A 21,745-nucleotide genomic window follows, 5' to 3' on the forward strand; every position below is an offset into this window, starting at 1 on the left:
AAAAGAGTGAGTCAACAGAACACAGTTTAAAGTGATGATTGAATAAAAATAAAACCTTTTCATGCTCGCACCCCGCGGAGTGCAGAACCACTTCACTGAACACTAAAGTATACATCCTAAGAGGAGCTACTGAATAATGTAGTGGCCATGTCTCCGGTAACGAGCAGCAGGTGCCAGTGCAGTCCAGCTGGGCTGGCGAGGAACCGGGACAAGTGGGGGATGGGGCAGAAGAATCAGAGAGGAGAAACAGGAAGTGTGGCCATTGTTCTGAATGTACTGAGCCGTTTCTGAAGCGATTGAAGTAGGTGCAGTGACTTGACGTTTTAAGAAGCTGTGTGTGCGCAGGACGCACAGGCAGAGATGAGCACAAGGCAGGAAGGCTGCATCCAACTGAAGTTAACTGGTCCTTTGTTGCTTCTCCAGTCTAACCTCTGTGGAGGGATGTCAAGGCCAGAATGGGATCCAGAAGGGTGGAGGATGGGGTTGCCTTAGTAGCATGAAGGATTGGTGGGAGGCAAGAAAAGCCGAAAGTTACTTTTTAAATAATTTGGCATATTTGAATTTATCTGATTAGTAGAGCAATGTCTGGCATCCCTCCTGCTTGGAAGGCAAACTTCCCTTTTCCAGCCAAATTCAGTAAGGTTCTGGTAAGGAAAAGCTGGAACACGTGGTTGAAATGATATCTTCTCTCCTTCTCTCGGCAGTAAGGAGTATGGGAGTTGGAGGGAAAGTGGTTTTGAATCTCAAATACAGCCCAGCCCCCTTCACTGGAGCAGAGCTGAAAGTGTTTTGAAACTCAAAACCTAATTAGTAATAAGGAAGACACTTTTGTCTGGGACACTCCTTCCCCATTGTGCAAAGATCCCTCTAGGACCTAACATGGTGGAAGGTGATGGGCAACTGTATGACAATGTAGCGATATGGAGTCCTGCCTAAATGTAATTCTTGAAGAAACAGCAAATAATACTGAGGAACTGAGCATACAGAATTTGAAGAGGGATGATAGCAGTGAGGTACAAAAGGTAAAGTAGCAAGACTTGCAACCAGGTAGATAACAAGCATGAAAAGAGATAGAGAAAGCAGTTTCAGGTATGAGAAGGAATGAATGGGGAAACGGCCATTGCATTAATACAGAGAAGAAGAGAGAAGATTCAGAGATAAGAGAAGAGAGGTGAGTGAGTCCCATTTTAAACATGCTGAAACAGGAGCATCTGCATGACATTCACCAGCACTTAGAAACGGAAGCCAGAGCTCCTGAGGGAGTTTGGCTTCTCGTCTCCATCCATCCCTACAGCGGCAGACGTGGAGGTTTTCTGTGTTCCCATGCCAGAAAGAGGAACTAAGCCCTAGCTTTAACACACACAGTGGCTACAAGAAATAAACAAAAAATCTATTTTTCACATTGACTGATCTAACACCCCAACGGTTGGCAATGTCTCTGTGTGTTAGAGAGCAAAGACCGATCATAAGTAAATGCTGAACTAAGAGATGAGGACTGCAACTGTAGATGCTGTTAGGTTTGTTACATGCAATAATGAAAATGTCAGATGCCACATGGATGAGGAACTTGGTACATAAGAAACACATGTTATTTAACAATCTGCCACTGAGTGAACAAAAACCAGCTGAAATCAAGCTAGAGGCAGCCAAGAACACACCACTGAAGTCATTACAGAGCAATACTAGGATTGTCATGGGAGCAGCAGGGCTGTGATTCTTACTCTGACAGAAGTCCAGATCAGAGGAGATGGACAGAGCATGCAGGAAAACTGCTAATAAAGAGGGAAAAAAAGTACTCACTTAAAGCTAGTGAATACAGCACATAGGATGGCAAGACAAAGAAAAAGAAGGGACGTCTCCCCTCGAAGATGCGCTTATCTCTGGGCTTACCCTTGTGATCCCTTCACTTGGTTAGCTACATTCTTTACATTTTCCACCAGCAGGGACAATAACCTCCTGAAACAGCAGTTTCCCAAGTGCCCCCAGAAGCTTGAACAGGCTCCTCTTAGAGAGGGGTGCACCTACTCCATGAGGGACAGAGCCAAGCACTCCAGACTTTAACAGGTGCAGAGGCCAAAGGTCTGAAATCACATGCCTTTAACAAAGGAAATGCAGGTTCAAGCAATTATACAAATTAAAACCAGGCAAAGCATGTGTAGGCACAGTAGAAAAGAATATGGGCTAATTCAGCAGAAAACGTTTCACAGCAAATGTTCCATTGTGGGGATAAATTTAAATATTATGACAGTTTAGCCTCAGTTTTCTTATCTGCAAAATGGGAGTAAGACCACCTCTCTTAAAGGACTGTTGTGAGAACTGCAGGAAAATAAAATTTTGATCAGAAGACCAACTGAGTAAATTGACTCTAATCTTAAAAGATAACTATGATATGTAAACAGTTGTAAGCTTTTATTTATTCATTTATTTACTTTGGAAATGGAATTTTACTCTTGTCGCCCAGGCAGGAGTGCAGTGGTGGCTTCTCGGCTCACTGCAACCTCCACATCCTGGGTTCAAGTAATTCTCCTGCCTCAGTCTCCTGAGTAGCTGAGATTACAGGCATGCGCCACCATGCCTGGCTAATTTTTTTTTGGATTATTAGTAGAGACAGGGTTTCACCATGTTGGCCAGGCTGGTCTTGAACTCCTGACCTCATGTGATCCACTCACCTTGGCCTCCCAAAGTGCTGGGATTACAGGCGTGAGCCACCATGCCCAGCCAGTTGTAAGCTTTTTAAACTCACATTTCATGATAAGCGACACAGGAGAACAATTAAGAATGTCTGTGTTAGCATCCTGAGAATGCAACTAGCTATGTAATCTGAGCAAGTTAATAGCTCTGTGCCCCATTTTTTTCATATAAAAAATGGATCTAATAGAAATATGTTGGTCTTAAGTCTCTTTAGGATTAAATTAGGGAATATGAATAACATTCTTACAACAGTGCCAGGCATATGCATAGCACATGTTTATTAAATGTTAATTATTATTAATTAGAGAAGTAGCTCTAGGAAGTTTCCTAAAACTTCCTTACCTGAGCTACTAACTCTACATAAAAAAAGAGCTTTATTATTTTTGTGTTTTTATTCTCGAAATTGTCTGGAATTTTTGTGGAATCATGAGAAAATCTGAACACAAATATCTCCCGTGAACTAACTGAGCAAGAACTCACTTATCACCAAGGCGATAGTACTAAGCCACCAGGCTCCACTTCCAACATTGGGAACCACATTTCAACATGAGATTTGGAGTCAACAAACGTCCGAACCATGTCTCCATCCAACCATCTATACAGGTCTTTTTTTAAAATCTATGATTCAATGTGATGGTGGGGATGGATGTGGCTTTTGGCATGCCTGCTCCTGGTAGGTACTATGCAAATACTAGGACATGACCAGGCTAGTGTTCAGACAACATGAAGACAAACCACTTCTTCAGGTGTTCAAATAATTTCACTTGTTATAGTGGCTATCTTAAGCTCCCCAGTGACAGTCTTCCCCAAATTTCCAGGGATGCTTTGTCATCCAGCAGTAGAAAGGTTTATACCTAGTTGAAGGAAATTTTTTTTCAAAGTAAGGTATCATCACAGCTCTTATACAGATATAAACAAATGTCAACAATTTATTTAACTTATTAATTGATGAGATAACTGGAAAAGCTGTCACAAAAACCTCAATGAGAATCCAAAGACCAGACAAATATATAAGCCCATCAGGAGGGAATGTTGAAACAAACTTGGTTCAGCAATGCAAAACTGGCTTCCTCCACAGCAGAGAGGGAAGTTAATTGAATCTCTACAGCACAACAACTCTTTGCATGTCTATAGACAAGAATTATTTGCCTTATATCAGTGTTGTACAATTTACTTCTATAGAGTTAACTATATCTAGTTATCACTATAGAATTATAAAATAACTCAGACAATTAAAAGCACAAACCCCATAGAATCAGCTAATCCTGAACTGAACGGTGTGCCTCTAACAAGGCACAGTTTTCCACTGATGACACCTGACAATCTTTTGGCCCAATTAAAAACCTTTCAAATTTTTTGTTACTATCTCCCCACCTTGATCAAGAATAAGGATAAGGAAAATTCTCTTAAGGCCAGTCTCATTAGAATTGGCCTGATCATTTGCACAGCTGCAGTGAGAGGACTTCTAAGGTTTGCTTTGGAAATCTAGAGCTCTGCAGTATTGAACAATCACAAAATTAACCTCTGTTGGGAAGTTTTCATAAAGAATTTCAGTTTGGGCTTTTCAAAGTTCCTGTTATTTGTTATCCCAAAGCTAGGAAACTAAGCCCAAAAAACTCTCTTGACCTAATTTTACCTGCAGTACCTACAAATGTGGGTGAATTCCTCTCTTCTCAATGTCCCTGGTCTAGCAAAAGGTAGCTTTTCTCAGTATGTGTCAGGCAGGGCCCCTGTAAGCCAGGTTCCAGGCCAGTCTATCTGAGAGGCCTTTATGGGCATTGGTTCCAGAAGAAAGTCGTAAGTAAAATATTCAATTTTATTGGCTTGACAGTGGCTGTCACACCTGATTAATGAGAATTATTCTCAAATACGACATTCCAGGCAAGAACTTAGTTGCATACCTGATTTTTCCAATTATATCATGGTATAAAGGAGGACAGATTCTTATTGAGCCTGTTGAAATAACTATTTTGCCATGAACAATAAGGAGATTTAGTAAGAATTTCTGATTTTGGGTTATGGGAGGCAGGAGAGGAAGGGAAAGGGAAATGGTTTAGTGAGAATTAGATATCATTTGAAAATGCTTCATTTTTGTTTCCAATAGCAGCATCTACTAAACTGTTATTGGTTACAGATAGGTTAAGAATAAAAAAGGAGGGCTTGCTTACAGATAAAGAAGAGAGTACATTAAAAGAACACCAACAGTATCCTAAACAAAGATCCATAATAAAAATTTCCTCATCAGTTCATTCAGTCCTATGAAATTAAACTGTGTTCCACCAGATCTTGGATTAAAGAAGCCTTATGCCTCTTGGCTAAAAAGAGTTTGAAAATCCTGACTCGGCCCATTGGTAAGCAATGCCATCTTTACGCAAGAATTTATTCTTAGATGATTCTTATTGATCATTGGCAACACAAATGTTGATACAATTCTGCTTATTCAGGTGAGAATCAGAGTAAAGTAAAAGCTATCTGCACATGACAGAAATGTGAAATAGGTATGGTTATTTATTACTGATAATTTTCAAATATGAAAATTCTTATATTAGTTCAGAATAAAGCAACTGAAATTCGGCTTCTTCTGTGGGATACGAAACAAAATCATATTACCGTTCTGGAAAAAGTTAAGACAAAATGTCTCTAAGGATAATACTAAATCTATACACAAATGTTATATCTAACTTATAAATGCATGAATATAATTTTTATAGAGAAAAAATCTGAGATATAATATACAATATTTCTGAGATGTTGTATACATAATATATCAAGACTATACCAGGAATATCAAGTAAAGAAATTTAGTAACTCTGGAGTAGTGACTAGACATTTGTATTTTTAGAAAACTCTATGGGTAAGTCTGATGTGCCTCTCTAATTTAGAATCACTGGCCGGATGATGCTAGATTCAAATTATAAAAGTAGATTTCTTCCAAGTAGGCATTTTAAAAAAATAGCTGAAATTGACTGCTAACACTATACTATTTTGTGGAATATTATCAGGCAAACTACCCCCAGAATTCTGATCAATAGGAACATATTTTAGATAGTGTGAGAATTGATAGACCTCTAAGAATTTCCCATGAAAACAACACACAATTTCTGAAATATTTATATTAATACATCTTATGTATTGAAATTTAACCTTGGGAAATCTGAGCATGTCTTCTGCTGTGCCAATTCGTTAAACAAACCTAATTATTTCCAGCATCATTTAATACAAACTAATCGTTAATTTTCCAGAGATCTTCTGGGAAATCTCAAGGATCGTTTTTGGTATAAAAGATATTTTTTCTTTTTTTAGAATTTGATTTTCTGAAGGCAAAATTCAAAAAGGATGTCAGAGGAAATTTAGACATGTGATTAATACAGAACCTCCTGTGGGTGCCTAAGAGACAATGCATGATTGTTCATTTAATCAAAGAGACAACAAAGCATTTAAAAGTAAACATAAAGGTAACACAACTAAAAAGAACCTTAGCCTATCATGAAAGAGGAAGTTTTGTTCTTTGTTAGAGTTTTTTCCCCTAAAGAATCTCGGTAGAAAATCTCTACATCCCTTTAAGATAATATTTATAAAGAAAAAAGGTAAAATCATGACTCTTATACAGACATAAAATGAACATGTGTCAAAGATTTTATTTAACTCATTAATCAATGAATAAAGGAACTGGAAAAGTTGTTACAATCTGTTCAAAGGAGAATTCAAAGACCAGAAAAATACGGGCCCTTCAGATATGTTGAAATGAATTTATTTAATAGGGGTAACACTGGCTTCTTCCACAGTAGTTGTGGACGGGGATGTTGCAGGGAGCTGGGTATTGGCAGGGCAGAATCAATTGAACATCTACCAGACAATATTTTTCACACGCCTATAGACAATAATTAATTACATTACTATCAGTTCTCTGTAAGCTAACTTCTCTGGCTACAGAGCTATAGGATAACTCAAGATAATGAAAGGTCTAAACTCCATAGAATCAAATAGTCTAGGAGAAAGCACTCAATGTCATGTGCTATTTTTCTATTGAAGACACCTACTGAACTTTGGGTTCATTTAAAAGTCTTCCACATTGTCTTCTTCTACCCTGACACAGCAGGGAGCCTTCAGAACCCCATTCTATCAGTTTTTCAGGTTTGTTAATATTTACCACTGCTTGTTAAATATGTTTACTATCCCTCCGGTACACAATAGAGAAAAAGATAGTTTCTGTCCTTGATGAGCTCTTAGTACAATGAGAAAGACCAGTAAACAGAGCATAGATAAGCACAAGGTACTTGTAGAGGCAGGCACTAAATCTAACTTTTAAGGTCAGGACAGGCTTTCTGGAGCAACAGTAGCAATTAGCAAAGAGATAGGGATGGATAGATAGGAAAGGACTAAGAAAAAAGGGGCCCCAATAGGAGAAATGGTATGAGCCATAACCTGGAGGCAAACTAAACCACGGTGAATTTAAGGAACTGCGAGTAGTTCACTTAGGCTTTTGGGGAGAAAAACATACTTTCCGCCATCCTTGACTTGGCTCGGGAATACACCCCTCAGTAGCAGCGATATCCTCACTGCCTTGAAGGATTTTAAGAAAAATGCATAGTGAACATATGACAGGCAAAATGTGGGAGCAGGGTATTGTAAATAATTCTCAGCCAATTCTAAAAATGGCTTGCAGCCATTCTAAATATTGCCTAGGAATTATTTATAATGCCTGATATAACATTCTGTGATAACATAAGCACACACAATTGAGAGTTTGTTAAAATTTAATCCCAATTTAAAAGCTAAGCAGACAGGGTCAACACGAGAATAGGGAAAGGATTTTCATCAGTAGCATCTTATTCGAGTAAAAGTTAGAAAAGACCCTCTAACTCAAAAAATTAAAATGACCATTTCCCAGAATGGGTAAATTTTTAAGTGGACAGAAGGCGATCTGTTCTTGGGATTGGTTGCCATATTCAACAGAGGACTAGATTTTCATCAGTCTTGGTGAGATGGGTTGTTGTGAATAGATTCTACTTGTTGGCACATATGTCCCCAGCCTATCCTAATTCTAAAATTACATCTGAAAAAAATGAGATTGTAATCAGAGCTGCCAACAATGAAGAACTCTTCATAAACATGACAGCTACCATTCATTTACTACTTACTATGTATTAGGCACTTAAAAAAAACAAAACCTTATGTGACAGATAGTAAATTATCACATCTACTTTACAGATAAATAAATTAAGAATCAGGGAGACTAAGTAAATTGTCTAAATTGTCATATGTTGTAAGTAGAAGAATTTGGATTCAAATACATATTTATCAGTCCTAAAGCCTATGATCTAAAAAGTATACAACATCCAGAGAAAAATAGAGCTCCCTCCAAGGACTTTTAAATGATGACATTTATTAACAGTGTCTGAGATTATGAAAGGGGATTTGTTATCTGGGAAGTAGACTTCTGGACCATAACCAGGCCTGCCTTTAACATCATTTGTAAGGCTTGTACAAGAATACAAATGAAAATCCACATACCATATGTCTCAATATTAAAAGTAATAAATCAATCAAACAATCTGTTAAATAAAATATGTTCTATACCCTTGCCTTGATAAATACATTTTATAATGACTGGAAGGTCAGGTTCAAATTTAGCATCCCTTGGCTCAAAACACGGCACCTTGTCTCCCCAAGTCCACCCCCTCCAACTCCCACACACACACACTTCCAAGTTCTGGCTCTGTCCCACACTACAAGGGACCTGGCCTGCATGTATGCCATCACCCCATCCCACATGTCCGAACTCCATCCACAACCCCCACACAGCTGTCCCTTAGCCACTGGTTATGTGATCCACCTCCAGAGTATAGATTTAGGGAAAAGTCCCACACAAGTCCTAGAAGCAAGCTCAGGTTCCTCTGGACAGGAGATCCTGGGAACCCAAGTGTGGTCTATAAAGTGATATCCAAAGTACTGTCTTTAAACCTGTCTTGGTCCTTGAACTGTTCATTACTAGTCTGCGTCAAGAGAAGTACAGAAAGTGAAAGTACGCATCTAGAGCTTTTCATAACAATTTGACATTTGCTGCAACATCCAAGGGCTGGGTTTTATATTTAAAAAATATATGTTGGTGGGCCAAGGATAGGAAACTTTTAAAGCTTGGGTTGGAGTTTTACCCATAAATGGGTAGAAAAGCTCTGCCTAGAATGGGAAGGAGGAGAAAATCCAGCGGGACACAGCCCTTTGCCCACAGACCCACCCACCATGGGGAAGGGCCCAGCTTCAGGAGGACCTGACCAAGGACTTCCAAAAGGGGCTTCCTCTTATCCAGGTCTAAGAGCAACCCTGACAGTCACATGACCATTTCTACTCTTTCAGTCTTACTTTAAAGATCTGCATGCCTGGGGCCTTGGGCTCTGATGAAGCTGAGAGAAACGGGAAAGCAAGCTTTGCTGTTACTGTGTGAGCTTTGGGGATCCCACATGAGAATAAGCAGATGTATAGCTAATAATGGCTAACAGGAAACCACTAAGCCTTTAGAACTCTGGCTACCAACATTCTGCTGATTAGCTCCACCAGGCAAATCAGGTCAAAGCCAATAAAATTTAGCTCCTATTAATTCAGGACTATTCTGACAGTTCAATGGAAAGATTATAGATTCCCTGTATCTTTTCTTGCTCCAAATCCCAATTCCTGCTGAAAACACATTCCTCAACCTTTTTTTCTATGTCTGTTGATAAAGGAATTTTAAAATAAAGCAAGGGAATTTGAGACATTTGAGATCTGTTTCAAAGAAAATGAGTTTTTTAAGGAGTAATACAAATGTAACTCAAACTACTACTTGCCGTCTTCATACTATTGCCTAAAGGTTTTGGCCAGAAAGAAATTGTTTTTAAAATGATTTAGGATAAGGAATAAGATTTGCCACTATGATTTTTTCCTTTTCATAATTCTATTTGTTCAAACCTTAACATGTATATCCTTCAATCTTTACCTACTCCCTCCCTTTTTCTATGCCCTTCAATACACATATATGCATACCAACACTAATAAACCAAGAGCTGATGAGAATTGTAATAGCTCCATTTTGTTTAAACACTATATTTAACTATTAATAAATAATAAGCTTAGCAAATACATATTTTTGGTACAAATCACGTAATAAATACACACACTTCTAAAGTAATAAATGCCCAGATACAATTAACTTACTTTTATTAAAATATTAAAATGTTATTCTGGTGTAGCTTCTAGAAATTCTTTATTAAAACACAAAATTCAATGGTCTGGATTTTATGTAGACAAGCAACACAGAAGGTAAAGTAAAAAGGGAAATCTGCCAGTACCTTCCTTAGAGAAAATGCCTCTCAGTTTCTCCCAGAGCACACATGTATTTTATGACAAATTGACCTCCTTTACTTTGAGGACAGTGTGATCTTTCAGCAGCAAAGATCGCTATTAACTTTACATGAAGGTTAAATTAAAGATTGTAAACCAACAAGAGTTTTTCAATATCACACTTAAAATTACGTAAATAGTGGTCAGTAGCACCAATACTTTAGTGAAATACAAGTTCCTTTAAGTACATATAGGATTTTAACCCTGGAATAGTCTGTCAACAATATCCCTTTTTCCTCAAACAGTACTTGATCTCTGGAGGCCTAAATGATTTAGATCTGGTTTTCCTGAGCATTTCTTGGTATTAACTTATCTTAGGCAGGCTTCTTTTCTTTCCCATAGACAAATAACTCTGAGCTTTAATATGCGTGAGAATCATTTAGAAACATTTATAAAATTTAGATTTCCAAGCCACATCCCTAAAGATTTCAAGTCAGTAGATCTGATATCTCACTAGGAATCTGTACTTTTAAGAAGTATCTTAGGTGATTTCAATGCAATTGTTTAATAGTACGGCTTTAAAGAGATGCCATATTGGAACCACGACTGTCTCTAAGTACTCAATTGGATCAACTCATGCTTACTGACAGTATGAGCTCATTTTATTTTGATGACCATGGTATCATGGTGGGAAGAAGTAAAATTTCACAGAATATGTCACAAACCGTAAACATTATGGAAATTAGTTGAATAATTATATAATCAAGTTGCCAAAGTAAATACAGATCCATGTATGCTCGCTTATCAGGGAAATTTTTGTTAATTAAAGCAAGCAAATGACTGCATATTATTATATTTCAATCCTATTGTTTAACACTCTCAAATAATATTAATTAATAAGGGAGAGTATCTGCTATTTAATATTTAGTTTGGAGACCAGACATCGTGAAGTTACATGTAAACTTGTATCTAATCCCAAAAGTAAGAGTTGTGTTGCTCTGTAAAACATTAATCAGGTTTGCATCAATGAGCAAATTTATTTCAGTGTTCTTTTGTGTGCCTGACTGTATATGAATTTGTCAAATTCTCCTTTGAATCCATCATACTCTTTCATTAAGCAATGGGTTGAATGAAAGAATTGACATGTATTCGTTTTATATTTGTATGAGAGTCATGTTTTTGAATTTTTTTGAGAATTGTGCTTTGACTGTTTTGGAGTACCACTGAGATCTCAGCTGTACTTACCTGCCAAGGCCAATTAATCCATGTTGGCCAAGTATAAGTTCTTGCGTTGTTTAGGCACATCTTTTCTCAGCTCTCTGAGTGAATCTCAAGCAGCAGTAGACTCTCTTGCTGACTCTCTGTTTCTCTTTTTAGTTTCCTGTCTGTGTTTTTGTTTTGTTTCTGGTTCTTGGCCACATTCAGTTCTGATTCTAGTTTGTGCACAGCCAATGCATTATTTCCCACTGGAGGTCGTGATGGGGACTTGTTTTCATGGCTTGACAGTGTGGCTTTCTGTATCAGGATGATGGACATCTGCCCTCTATCAGGGGAGAGACCAAAGAGAATTTTTTTTTTTTTCTGTATGTCTGTTTATGTCCCCAAATCAATTAAGAATATATTTTGTACCCACTAAAAAGGAAAACAGCTCTTTGAGATAGAAATTGGTGAGTTTTTTGTGTTTCTGTTGACTTTGCAAAACCTGTGGCTCAGATTATGTAAGTGAAATGTGTGTCTGTGTGTCTATAATTGAGAAAAGCCTTAACCTCTCATTGTGAGAATTTGAAAATTTTCCTAACTCTGAGGAGTATTAATAAATCTGAAGATAAAGTCCCTCAAAATAAAGAAGCTTTGTATCATATTGATGTCATAAATGCTTATGTAAGTAGAACATTCTTTAAATTCCCCCAGAAAATAAACTGAAATTTAAATGTGACAGCATTTTAAGACAAAACAAATTAACTTCTAGCCCAGAAACATGTTGTATATAATAATCTAAATTCACATAATCAAGATGAACCATTGGACAAATAAGACGAGTTGATAATTTTGATCGATAGCTACATTTTCTTATAATTAGAGTTTAGTATAAGAATTTTAAAATAAATTTGCAAAACTTCTTATACAGGTTTATTGATCAAATAAGCTAACCCTATTCCTACATTGTTTTTAAATTTAAAATTTGTAAAACTGTGTTCAACTAAAATTAATTATAAATTTGATAAGCTTTTGGATATAAACAGCAATTATGTTCTGATGTACTGTACAGTTGAAACCTCAACATGATTTTCAAAATCCTTAGTTAACTACAAAAGGTTGGACTAATTTTAAATAGAGTTAATTATTAGATAATCTTCAGACACCTGGATAATTTCTAAGTAAAAGAGAATACTGAAACCCAAGCACAGGTTTAATATATGTACTTTTGCTTCTTTAATATATTACAGAGTGGCTACAGTTTTAAGTAATATTATTGAATTTGCTCATTCTTGACATTTTAAGAACGCATAAAACTGATGCATATGGCTATAGGGACTGAGCTTTGCTGATTAGTTTGCTAAACTGCTTATGTGATAGAAAATTATTAATGACCTACCTCTTGCCAAAATCGAAGTTAGTTTATTTGGTGGAAGTTACATTTAGGATGGATAACTGAGATTATACCAGAAACAGAGCATCAGAGGAATACAACTCTGTATGCAAAATAATGAGATATGTTTTTGTTTTCCCAGGAAAATGAGAGCAGTGTTGACCTAAAGGAAAGTGTCATCTTGTTCTAAACTATAAAATATCATAGCAAAGAACAATATTTAAGTTTGTCGAGCAAGTTGTAGACATTTTGAGAGAACTGAACTTTATTTACCTTGCTTTATAATACCCAAGTCTGAAAAAAAAAGAATTACGTTAAAATTTTGAAAAAGTTTGCACAGCCTTGATAGACTTATTCTTGTTAATTTGTAAAGAAGTGTGAGAACGCTTTACTGCCAGCTAGAAATTAACACAAACAAGTATTCATGCAAACTAGAAAGTCAGTTTCCATCTGTTGAAATGACAACTGATTTTGAAATATTTAGTCTGAACAATGGGTAATAAATGATTATTCTTTTTTTTTTTGAGATGGATTCTCGCTCTGTTGCCCAGGCTCGAGTCCAGTGGTGCGATCTCGGCTCACTACAAGCTCCGCCTCCTGGGTTCATGCCATTCTCCTGTCTCGGCCTCCCAAGTAGCTGTGACTACAGGCACCTGCCACCACTCCTGGCTAATTTTTTTGTATTTTTAGTTTTCGTCTGTGTAACCTGTCCAAATAGTATTCCCTACACCAGAATAATTTTCTGTGCTTTGTGTTGCTTTACAATGTCTTTGATTATCATTAAAACAAATAAAAGTTTGTTCTCGTAACAGTGCTAAGGTCAGAGAACGGAGTCTGCAATAGCAGATGCTGAAATAGTTTGGAGGGCAGGACTCAGCATCTCCAGGGACAGGTCAGGGCAGAAGCAAGGTAAAGAATTGGCGGAAGTCGAACAACATTGCAGTCCCCAGCCCTAGGGCAGCTCGGGAACACAAATGGCTCATCAGAGTATCCAGCATTGGACCAAAATGGCCAGGGGCTTTATGCTCAAGACCTGATGGGTCACCGGTTATGGGTCACCCTGGGAGCTGTTAGCTGAACACAGCCCTGAGGGAGTTGATAGTTTAAGGCAGCCTGCTGACAGCTGGTCACCAAGTGCTTTCATGAACTGGAATCTGGGCAGTTCACTTTCATGCCCACTACAATCTCCTACAGTCACCTTACCTTCTGCTATGTTTATTTAAAAATATTGTACTGTTACCTGGATTCAATAAGTAGCCAACTATTCTATCTCAGCAATCCCTGGATCCTGTCTAATCAGGTAAGAATTCTCTTGTAAAAACTCTTGAGTTAACCTTCTCAAGATCAGAACTCAAATTTAGAAAAGGACAAATTTTATGATACTTTTATTATTATCTAAAACTAACTTTGAGGTTTTACATTTGGCCCCTGGATAATCACAAATATGTCTTCTGTTGCCTCCTAAAAAGAGGGATGCTAGAAAGCGTAGGTATGCTCCATATTTCTCGATAAGCTCTATATTATTGAAGGTGTCAAATCAAAGGATAAATGTATGTGGTTAATTATTATTAATAAAACAGTTTCAGGGATTATACTCTTTACAGCAGTGTTTCTCAAACTAAGGTTCTTAAACCTCATCACCCAGGACCTTGATAAAAATGCAAATTATAGAGCCCCATCCCAGGCTTACCAAATGAGAAATTATGAAGATGGGATCCAGCAATCTGTGTTTTAATAAGTCTTTCAAGTGATACTGATGACTGATAAAGGGTAAAAACCTCTGCCTTACAGAATACATGGACAGCCCTGGAAATTTGTTAATATCCTTAGTGTCCATTATGTTTTCTTATCCTCAGGAGAAACTTTGGTCAAATTCTCATGAAAATGTTATGTATTTTACGGAAATAGAGAATTTTATACTCTTGCATTTTTATATTATTGGTTACTATGATAAATCAATTATAGCATTTAGATTCATTACCAGTCAGGTTTTTCTGTCCTAACCTGGATGCTTGCCTGAAGACTCGTCTATCAACTACAGGCTTGAATTTGTATCTTTGACAAAAGACAGTCTCAATAACTCATTGGAAGGTCTACACCAGTGATTTTAAGGCAAAGATTCAAGGGTCAGGGTTTAGAACTTAAAGATGATGTTACTTAAGCAACTAACTTCTGAAGACAAAGCCAGGATTTGCAAAACATGTTTTTTTAACTCCAGAAGCAGACAATTTCTTGAAAGTAAAACAAAAATTAATTACATCAAACTAAATGAAACAATGGAAAAAATTTAAAGGTAGTTATTTATTTTGGAATACATTTAGTGTTATGTTTAAAGTTCTATTATTGAATCTGAAAGCTCTTTTTCTTTTTTTAGATCTATTTCTAACTCATAATTTAGTAGACTATGCTTTTGCCAGTTGAAATGAAACATTTGGTAAATGACATCTGATTACCCTCGGAATTCAAATACTTTTACAGTCTTCTTATTTTTAATGAAAATGTGGTTATTTGCATATTTTCAATGAGAGTCTGTCCACCTTCTTACTAGAGTATCCCTGTACAAATTAATTGTGCAACCAGGGACCATAAATGGAGTTTTGTATTTGAGAATGAGTCTTATTTGATATGGTTTCACAAGCTCACCGTTAAAGAATAAAGATTGCATGTGATGTGTGGAGCCAATACCTACAAGGCCCTCCTAGGAAAATTGGCCTGGAACTTGTTTCAATGTCTGGAAGGTTCCAGACTCAAAGGGGCAAGGAATGTTATTTACCGGTATTCAGAATCTTATACAACACTGGGAATATTTATGAGGTAAGATTTCACTCGGACTTACAGGTACCACGTGTGAAATTTCACAGAAGGCGTTTCTTGATCTTGGTTTTCTACACTTGGGATAAAAGAACAAATAATAGAAGGCTTTTAAAAGTCCGAGCCAAGATTTTTCTAGAAAATGTTCATGTAGAAGTTAATTTTCTTATCTTAGTTTATGAAATACAGTATGCTTGAAGAGCCTCATATTGTGAATTTATGCCTCTTGCTGTACCTACGGAAATAATCAGGTCAAAATTAAATGATGCTAGCCGTTTTATGTTGTTGTCAGGAATAATTTTAGAGGGGCAACTACATGTAGAAGAATGAAACTAGATGCCTATTTATTACCACACACAAAAGTCAAATAAAAATGGATTAAAGACTTGAATTTGGAACCTGAAACTATAAAACTACTAGAATAAAACATTGGGGAAATACTCTAGGACATTGCTCTATGTGAAGATTTCTTGTGTAAGACCTCAAAAGCACAGGTAACCAAAGCAAAAATAAACAATTGGAATTACATCAAGCTAAACAGCACCTGCACAGCAAAGAAAACAATCAACAAAGTGAACAGATAACCCACAGAATGAGAGAAAATAATTGCAAACTGTTCATCACAAGAGATTAATAACCAGAATATATAAGGAGCTCAAGTAACTCAAAAGCAAAGAAAGAAATAATCTGGTTTAAAAATGTGCAAAAGATTGAAACAGACATTTCTCAAAAGAAGACCTACAGGCTGGCATAGTTGCTTATACCTATAATCCCGGCACTTTGGGAGGCTGAGGTCAGAGGATCACTTGAGCCTCAGGAGTTTGAGACCAGCCTGGGAAACATAGTGTGACCCTGTCTCTACAAAAAATTTTAAAAATTAACCAGGCCCAGTGATGCATGTGTGTTATCCTAGCTACTCAGGAAACTGAGGTGGGAGGATCACTTGAGCCCAGGAGTTCAAGGCTGCAGTAAGCCATAATTGCACCACTGCACTCCAGTCTGGGTGACAGAGTGAGACTCTGTCTCAAAAAAAATAAAAATAAAAAAATAAAATTCAAAGAATGAAGCATCTCACACTCAAGTTGGCTAAGGTGATCTAGAAATCTCACTATTGGGTATATGCTAAAAGAAAGGAAATCAACATATCAAAAGTTATCTATAATCCCATGTTTATTGCAGCAATATTCACAATAGTCAAAACATGAAATGAACTTAAGTTCCTAGCAAAGGATGAATGGATAAAGAAAATGTGGGCCGTGCGCGGTGGCTCAAGCCTGTAATCCCAGCACTTTGGGAGGCCGAGGCGGGCGGATCACGAGGTCAGGAGATCGAGACCATCCTGGCCAACATGGTGAAACCCTGTCTCTACTAAAAAAAAATACAAAAAACTAGCCGGGCGAGGTGGCGGGCGCCTGTAGTCCCAGCTACTCGGGAGGCTGAGGCAGGAGAATGGCGTAAACCCGGGAGGCGGAGCTTGCAGTGAGCTGAGATCCGGCCACTGCACTCCAGCCTGGGCGACAGAGCGAGACTCCGTTTCAAAAAAAAAAAAAAAAAAGAAAAAAGAAAATGTGGTATATACACACAATGAAATACTATTCAGCCATAAAAAAATGACATCCTGCCATTTGCAGTAACTAAGCCAACCACAGAAAGACAAATATCCATGTTCTCATTCATATGGAGGAGCTAAAAAAGTGGATCTCACAAAAATAAAGAACAGACTGATGGTTACCAGAGGTTATGAATGGAAGGGGAAAGGGAAGGGATGCAAGGGAAAAAAAGAATGTAAATATTTATTGCCACTGAACTGTGCACTTGAAAATGGTAAAGATGATAAATTATATACGTGTATTTTACCTCCATAAAAAAGAATAAACTTTAGAGATTAGTTATGATCATGGTGGAGGTAGGGGTGCAGTTGAGACAGTTGTTCAAAATTAGAAATAAAGTCTAAGGATAACTAATACGGTTTGGCTCTGTGTCCCCACTCAAATGTCACCTTGATTTATAATCCCCACATGTCGAGGGAGGGAGGTGATTGGATCATGAGGGTAGTTTCCCACATGCTGTTCTCATGACAGTGAGTGAGTTGTCATATATCTGATGGTTTTATAAGTCTTCAAAAGTTCCTTCTTTGTTCTTCTCTCCTGCCACCTTGTAAAGAGGGTGTCTGCTTCCCCCTTCTGCCATAATTGTAAGCTTTCTGAGACCTCCCCAGCCATGCAGAACTGTCAATTAAACCTCTTTCCTTTATAAATTACCCAGTCTCAAGGAAGTTCTTTATAGCAGTGTGAAAATGGACTAATACAATAGATACATGTTCTTTCAGTATCATTGTTTAATTATAGATTATATAAATATCAAGGAGAATGCACCTATATTTGATTTTGTTATTTAATATTTCTTAATTAGAGTCCAAAGACTCTGAAATTACACGATAATTTATAGATTCCTGTGGGGTAGAAAAGATAACCAAGTTCTTTACTTTGTATGTCATTAACCATTTTTAAAATCTATTCACAAAAATTTCTTACAGCATTTATTTGACTGCCTGACTATATAAACTTATATACTTAAATTCTCCTTCGAACCAGACTTGCCATCTAACTGGTTTCCTCATCAATTAATGAGTTGCATGTCGTTTTAGGTTTGGTTTTACCACATTATTCTGAACATATTCAGAATAGGTCAACATGCTACCAAATTAATTATGAAAAATTTGTCAGTTTTCAGCACTTGTTGGATTTTGGTGGGCAATTAGGGGATTGTGAACCTATAATTTCATTACCATCAAAAACTACATTTACTCAGCTGTAGGGGACTCAAGTCAAAGATAATAAGAAAAAAGGAAGTGTGAATCCTCAGAAATGATTCATAATTTAGTATCTTAGAATGCAATCTAATGTGAGTCATTTCTTTGAGGAGAGTAACAGAGTTGCAAATGTAACATCCCCAAAATAATGGCAAATACTCTGTGATTCATGTTTAGAAAGACTTCATACTCAAGATCCCTAATCATAAAATTTAAAAAACAGCAAACAAAACTGAAGAAAACATGAAAGTTATAAATAAAACTTTCTTAAATTTAAAATAGGTGAATTTTCCTATAGTAGTACTTCATGACAAATATAAACCTCTACATAATATCACAAATCTTTTGCAGTCTTTAAATGAGTTATAATACTTAAATACTAACCATTCAGAAGAAAATAAATGCCAATTTATTCATACCAAGTTGAAAAAGGTTAATAAAGACATGGAGAAATGTAACTTTTAATGAACAAGAATGATCTCAACATGAGGGATAATAATTAGAGACTAAGCGTGAAATATGCTATGTTTAGATAAAAAAAGCAGATAAACACAAGTACAAGGGTTACTACAATGAAAATTCTATTGTACATTATTTCTTATGATATTTCTAACTTTTTATTCAATGTTTCAAATATTGAAGACTTGATTTAAATTTTAAAACGTTAATAAAGTTGTCTTAACTTTCTCCCTAGCAAAAACTCACCGTTTTTCTTGTTTGATTTAGGATAGGACTAAGAGAAAGGCAGAGATTTGTGGCTTTTTAAAATGGTATTTATGGTTATTCCCTCCTCCCTAACTTACTGGAAGACAAAATGATACGGGAAGAAGAGGAAAGTTGATAGAAGGGAAGCTCTAGACAGACAGGAATGCTGGAATTGTGAGTGGACAAGGAGACCCATGGAAGTGCCTCATGACAGAAATGGTTCTCCTTTGGTCATCTGCAAACTTTACCCAACAATGGGATCTCCTGGCATCATATGGAGTAAAATCAGAAGTCTGGTATTTTGGTCCCAGCTGTTAAAACTTCTGCCTGGATTAAGTCTTCTTTTCCATCTCTCTGTGGGGCCACACTGCTCAGATTTCTCACACTTGGGCAACTTGCCTTGATATGTGAACCTTACTTAGCAAAATAGACAATTTTCTCTGGTCACTATCTCAGCCCACAAGGGAGATTTAGCATTTTTGGTGGACCTTCTTCTGCCACAATCCTAGAAGCTTGCAAAGATGAATTTATATCTGTATATACATATCATTTATCTATCCACCCATCCATCTATCTAAATGTATATTCTAACTATCACAAATATGTTTCCACTGTGTAATTTTCGCATAATGATCTACACACAGAAATAAGATACACATAGTATCTCAGAACTCATTTGATTCACTGTGAAATCTAAAATTAGGGAAACATTTACTGATTGAAGGTGGCTCTTAAAAGCCATCTCTCCCAAAACTAATCCCATCAAAAAATGTAACAGACTATATCAATTTCAACAATAGTAATGAATATTTATGAATGCTTAATAAATTATTTATTATTGGAAAAACTGTTATACACAGAACCTTTTAACACGATGGGGAAAATTTTGCAAATAAGCATTAGTCATCTTCCATATGCGTTAAGAGTAAGCTGTTTTGCATGTGTTGCAATTTACCTTTCCTCTAAAAATAGAATAAGAAACTTTTCAGGCTAAAGATAACACTAACAAATAATTAAATATATAATAAGAAATCTGTGGTTTTAAAATACATTTTACATTTAATATATGTACACATTTAATACATCATAAGAATATAATCAAAATACATTATTCTCATCAGTTTGTATAAATTGAGGATTTGTAGGGAAAGCAGACGTTTCGCCCTGACCACCTCCCCTCCTCAATTTTCTACACACTTGCATATGTTGGTCTCCTCCAACTAGTATCACTCCCTTGATATCCCCGTTTCCTGTTTTCCATCAAGAAGACAAGCCTTGGCATTTAATTATTTTATTAGTTCATGTAAGTTAGTTACCCTGGATAAATTGTCAGTGTGACCCCAAATGGACAACAGATTCTTAAATAAGCTGGGGAGAAGCAGCAGAGAAGAAAAGAAAGAGTAAAATAATGTTTGACGAAATAACATGAAAATTCAGTGATTTTCCACAGTGAGGGAGGCATTCAAGGCCTACAGACTTGGAAACTGCCTTCCAGATGTCAAACAATAAGATGAATTCCACAACTACTAAAACTGCCGTGCATACAGGAAAATCAGAATGGAGACCAGAGTGCAGTGACATTATTCTCATGTAGAAATAAAATCCTTTGGAATATACATTATAAAAGAATACAACTCCTTCAGGTCCAGAATTCCAAAAATCTATGCATCATCTTATAAGAACAGTGACCACTTGCCAGGTGTGGTGGCTCATGCCTGTAATCCGAGCAATTTGGGAGGCCAAAGCAGGAGGATCACTTGAGCCCATGAGTTCAAGACCAGGTTGGACAACGTAGTGAGACCCCATCTCTACAAAAACTTAAAAATTAACCAGGTCTGGTGGTGAATGCCTATAGTGCCAGCTACGTGGGAGGCAGAGGTGGGAGGATAGTTTGAACCCAGGGGGTCAAGACTGCAGTGAGCTATGGTGGCACCACTACACTCCAGCTTGGGTGACAGAGACCCTGTATCAAAAAAAAAGAAAAGAAAAGAAAAGAAAACACTGAAACTACCAAATGTTAACTTAGTAGTTGAATTTCAGAATCTTCAGGCCAAAGAGCCCGAGAAATCTACAGCAGTACAAAGAATCTGATGCCGGGTAACTGTTGTTTCAAGGCAAATGTGGCTGTAATAGAGCAGACTATTGATCTGGCATAAAACAGCAGACTCTTGATCGACCCAAAGAGGGTAACAACCTAGATAGATTCAGGATGATGAAAAAGGCTGTCCAGGCAGGTACTGGGCAGAAATGGTGGTTTTGGCTGCTTGTGGCTAATAAACTCATTTGATGAAGAACTAGACGTTAGCATTAGAACCATGCTGCATATATTCGATGAGCAATTACTCTCTCTTCTACAAGATAAATGACATGTGCAAATGTGACACATTAATACTGAAATTACTCTGGATTCCAGTCACCCAAACCCACTTCAACTCCATCACACCAGTCTTGGCACAGTCTCCTTTTGTTATTTCTGAAACTCACCAAGAGTGTTACATAACTCAAAAAGAAGTTCACTCATGTTCTCTCCTGACTTCTTGACAAGGTGTTTTATCCCAGGCTGCTTGCCCTACCTCTTGGAATGCAGCACTAACAGAAGCTTCTGCCCCTTCCCAGATGCTGTTCTGACCCCCCGATGGTCAAAACTGACTTTGCTGTATGGTCAAGTGGGTGTTTGCCTCTCATACAATTAAGAGCTGTTTCCCATACATTTGCAACTCCTCTCCTCATTGCCTGATGCTTCAGATAGCTCTCTGTTCCATTTTCCACTGGGATATATGTGGTAGATTGCTTGCAAAAATGGCACCAACTCTCCAACC

The sequence above is a fragment of the Rhinopithecus bieti genome, unplaced genomic scaffold (genome assembly GCF_001698545.2).
Source record: "Rhinopithecus bieti isolate Rb0 unplaced genomic scaffold, ASM169854v2 scaffold_35900, whole genome shotgun sequence".
NCBI lineage: Eukaryota > Metazoa > Chordata > Mammalia > Primates > Cercopithecidae > Rhinopithecus > Rhinopithecus bieti.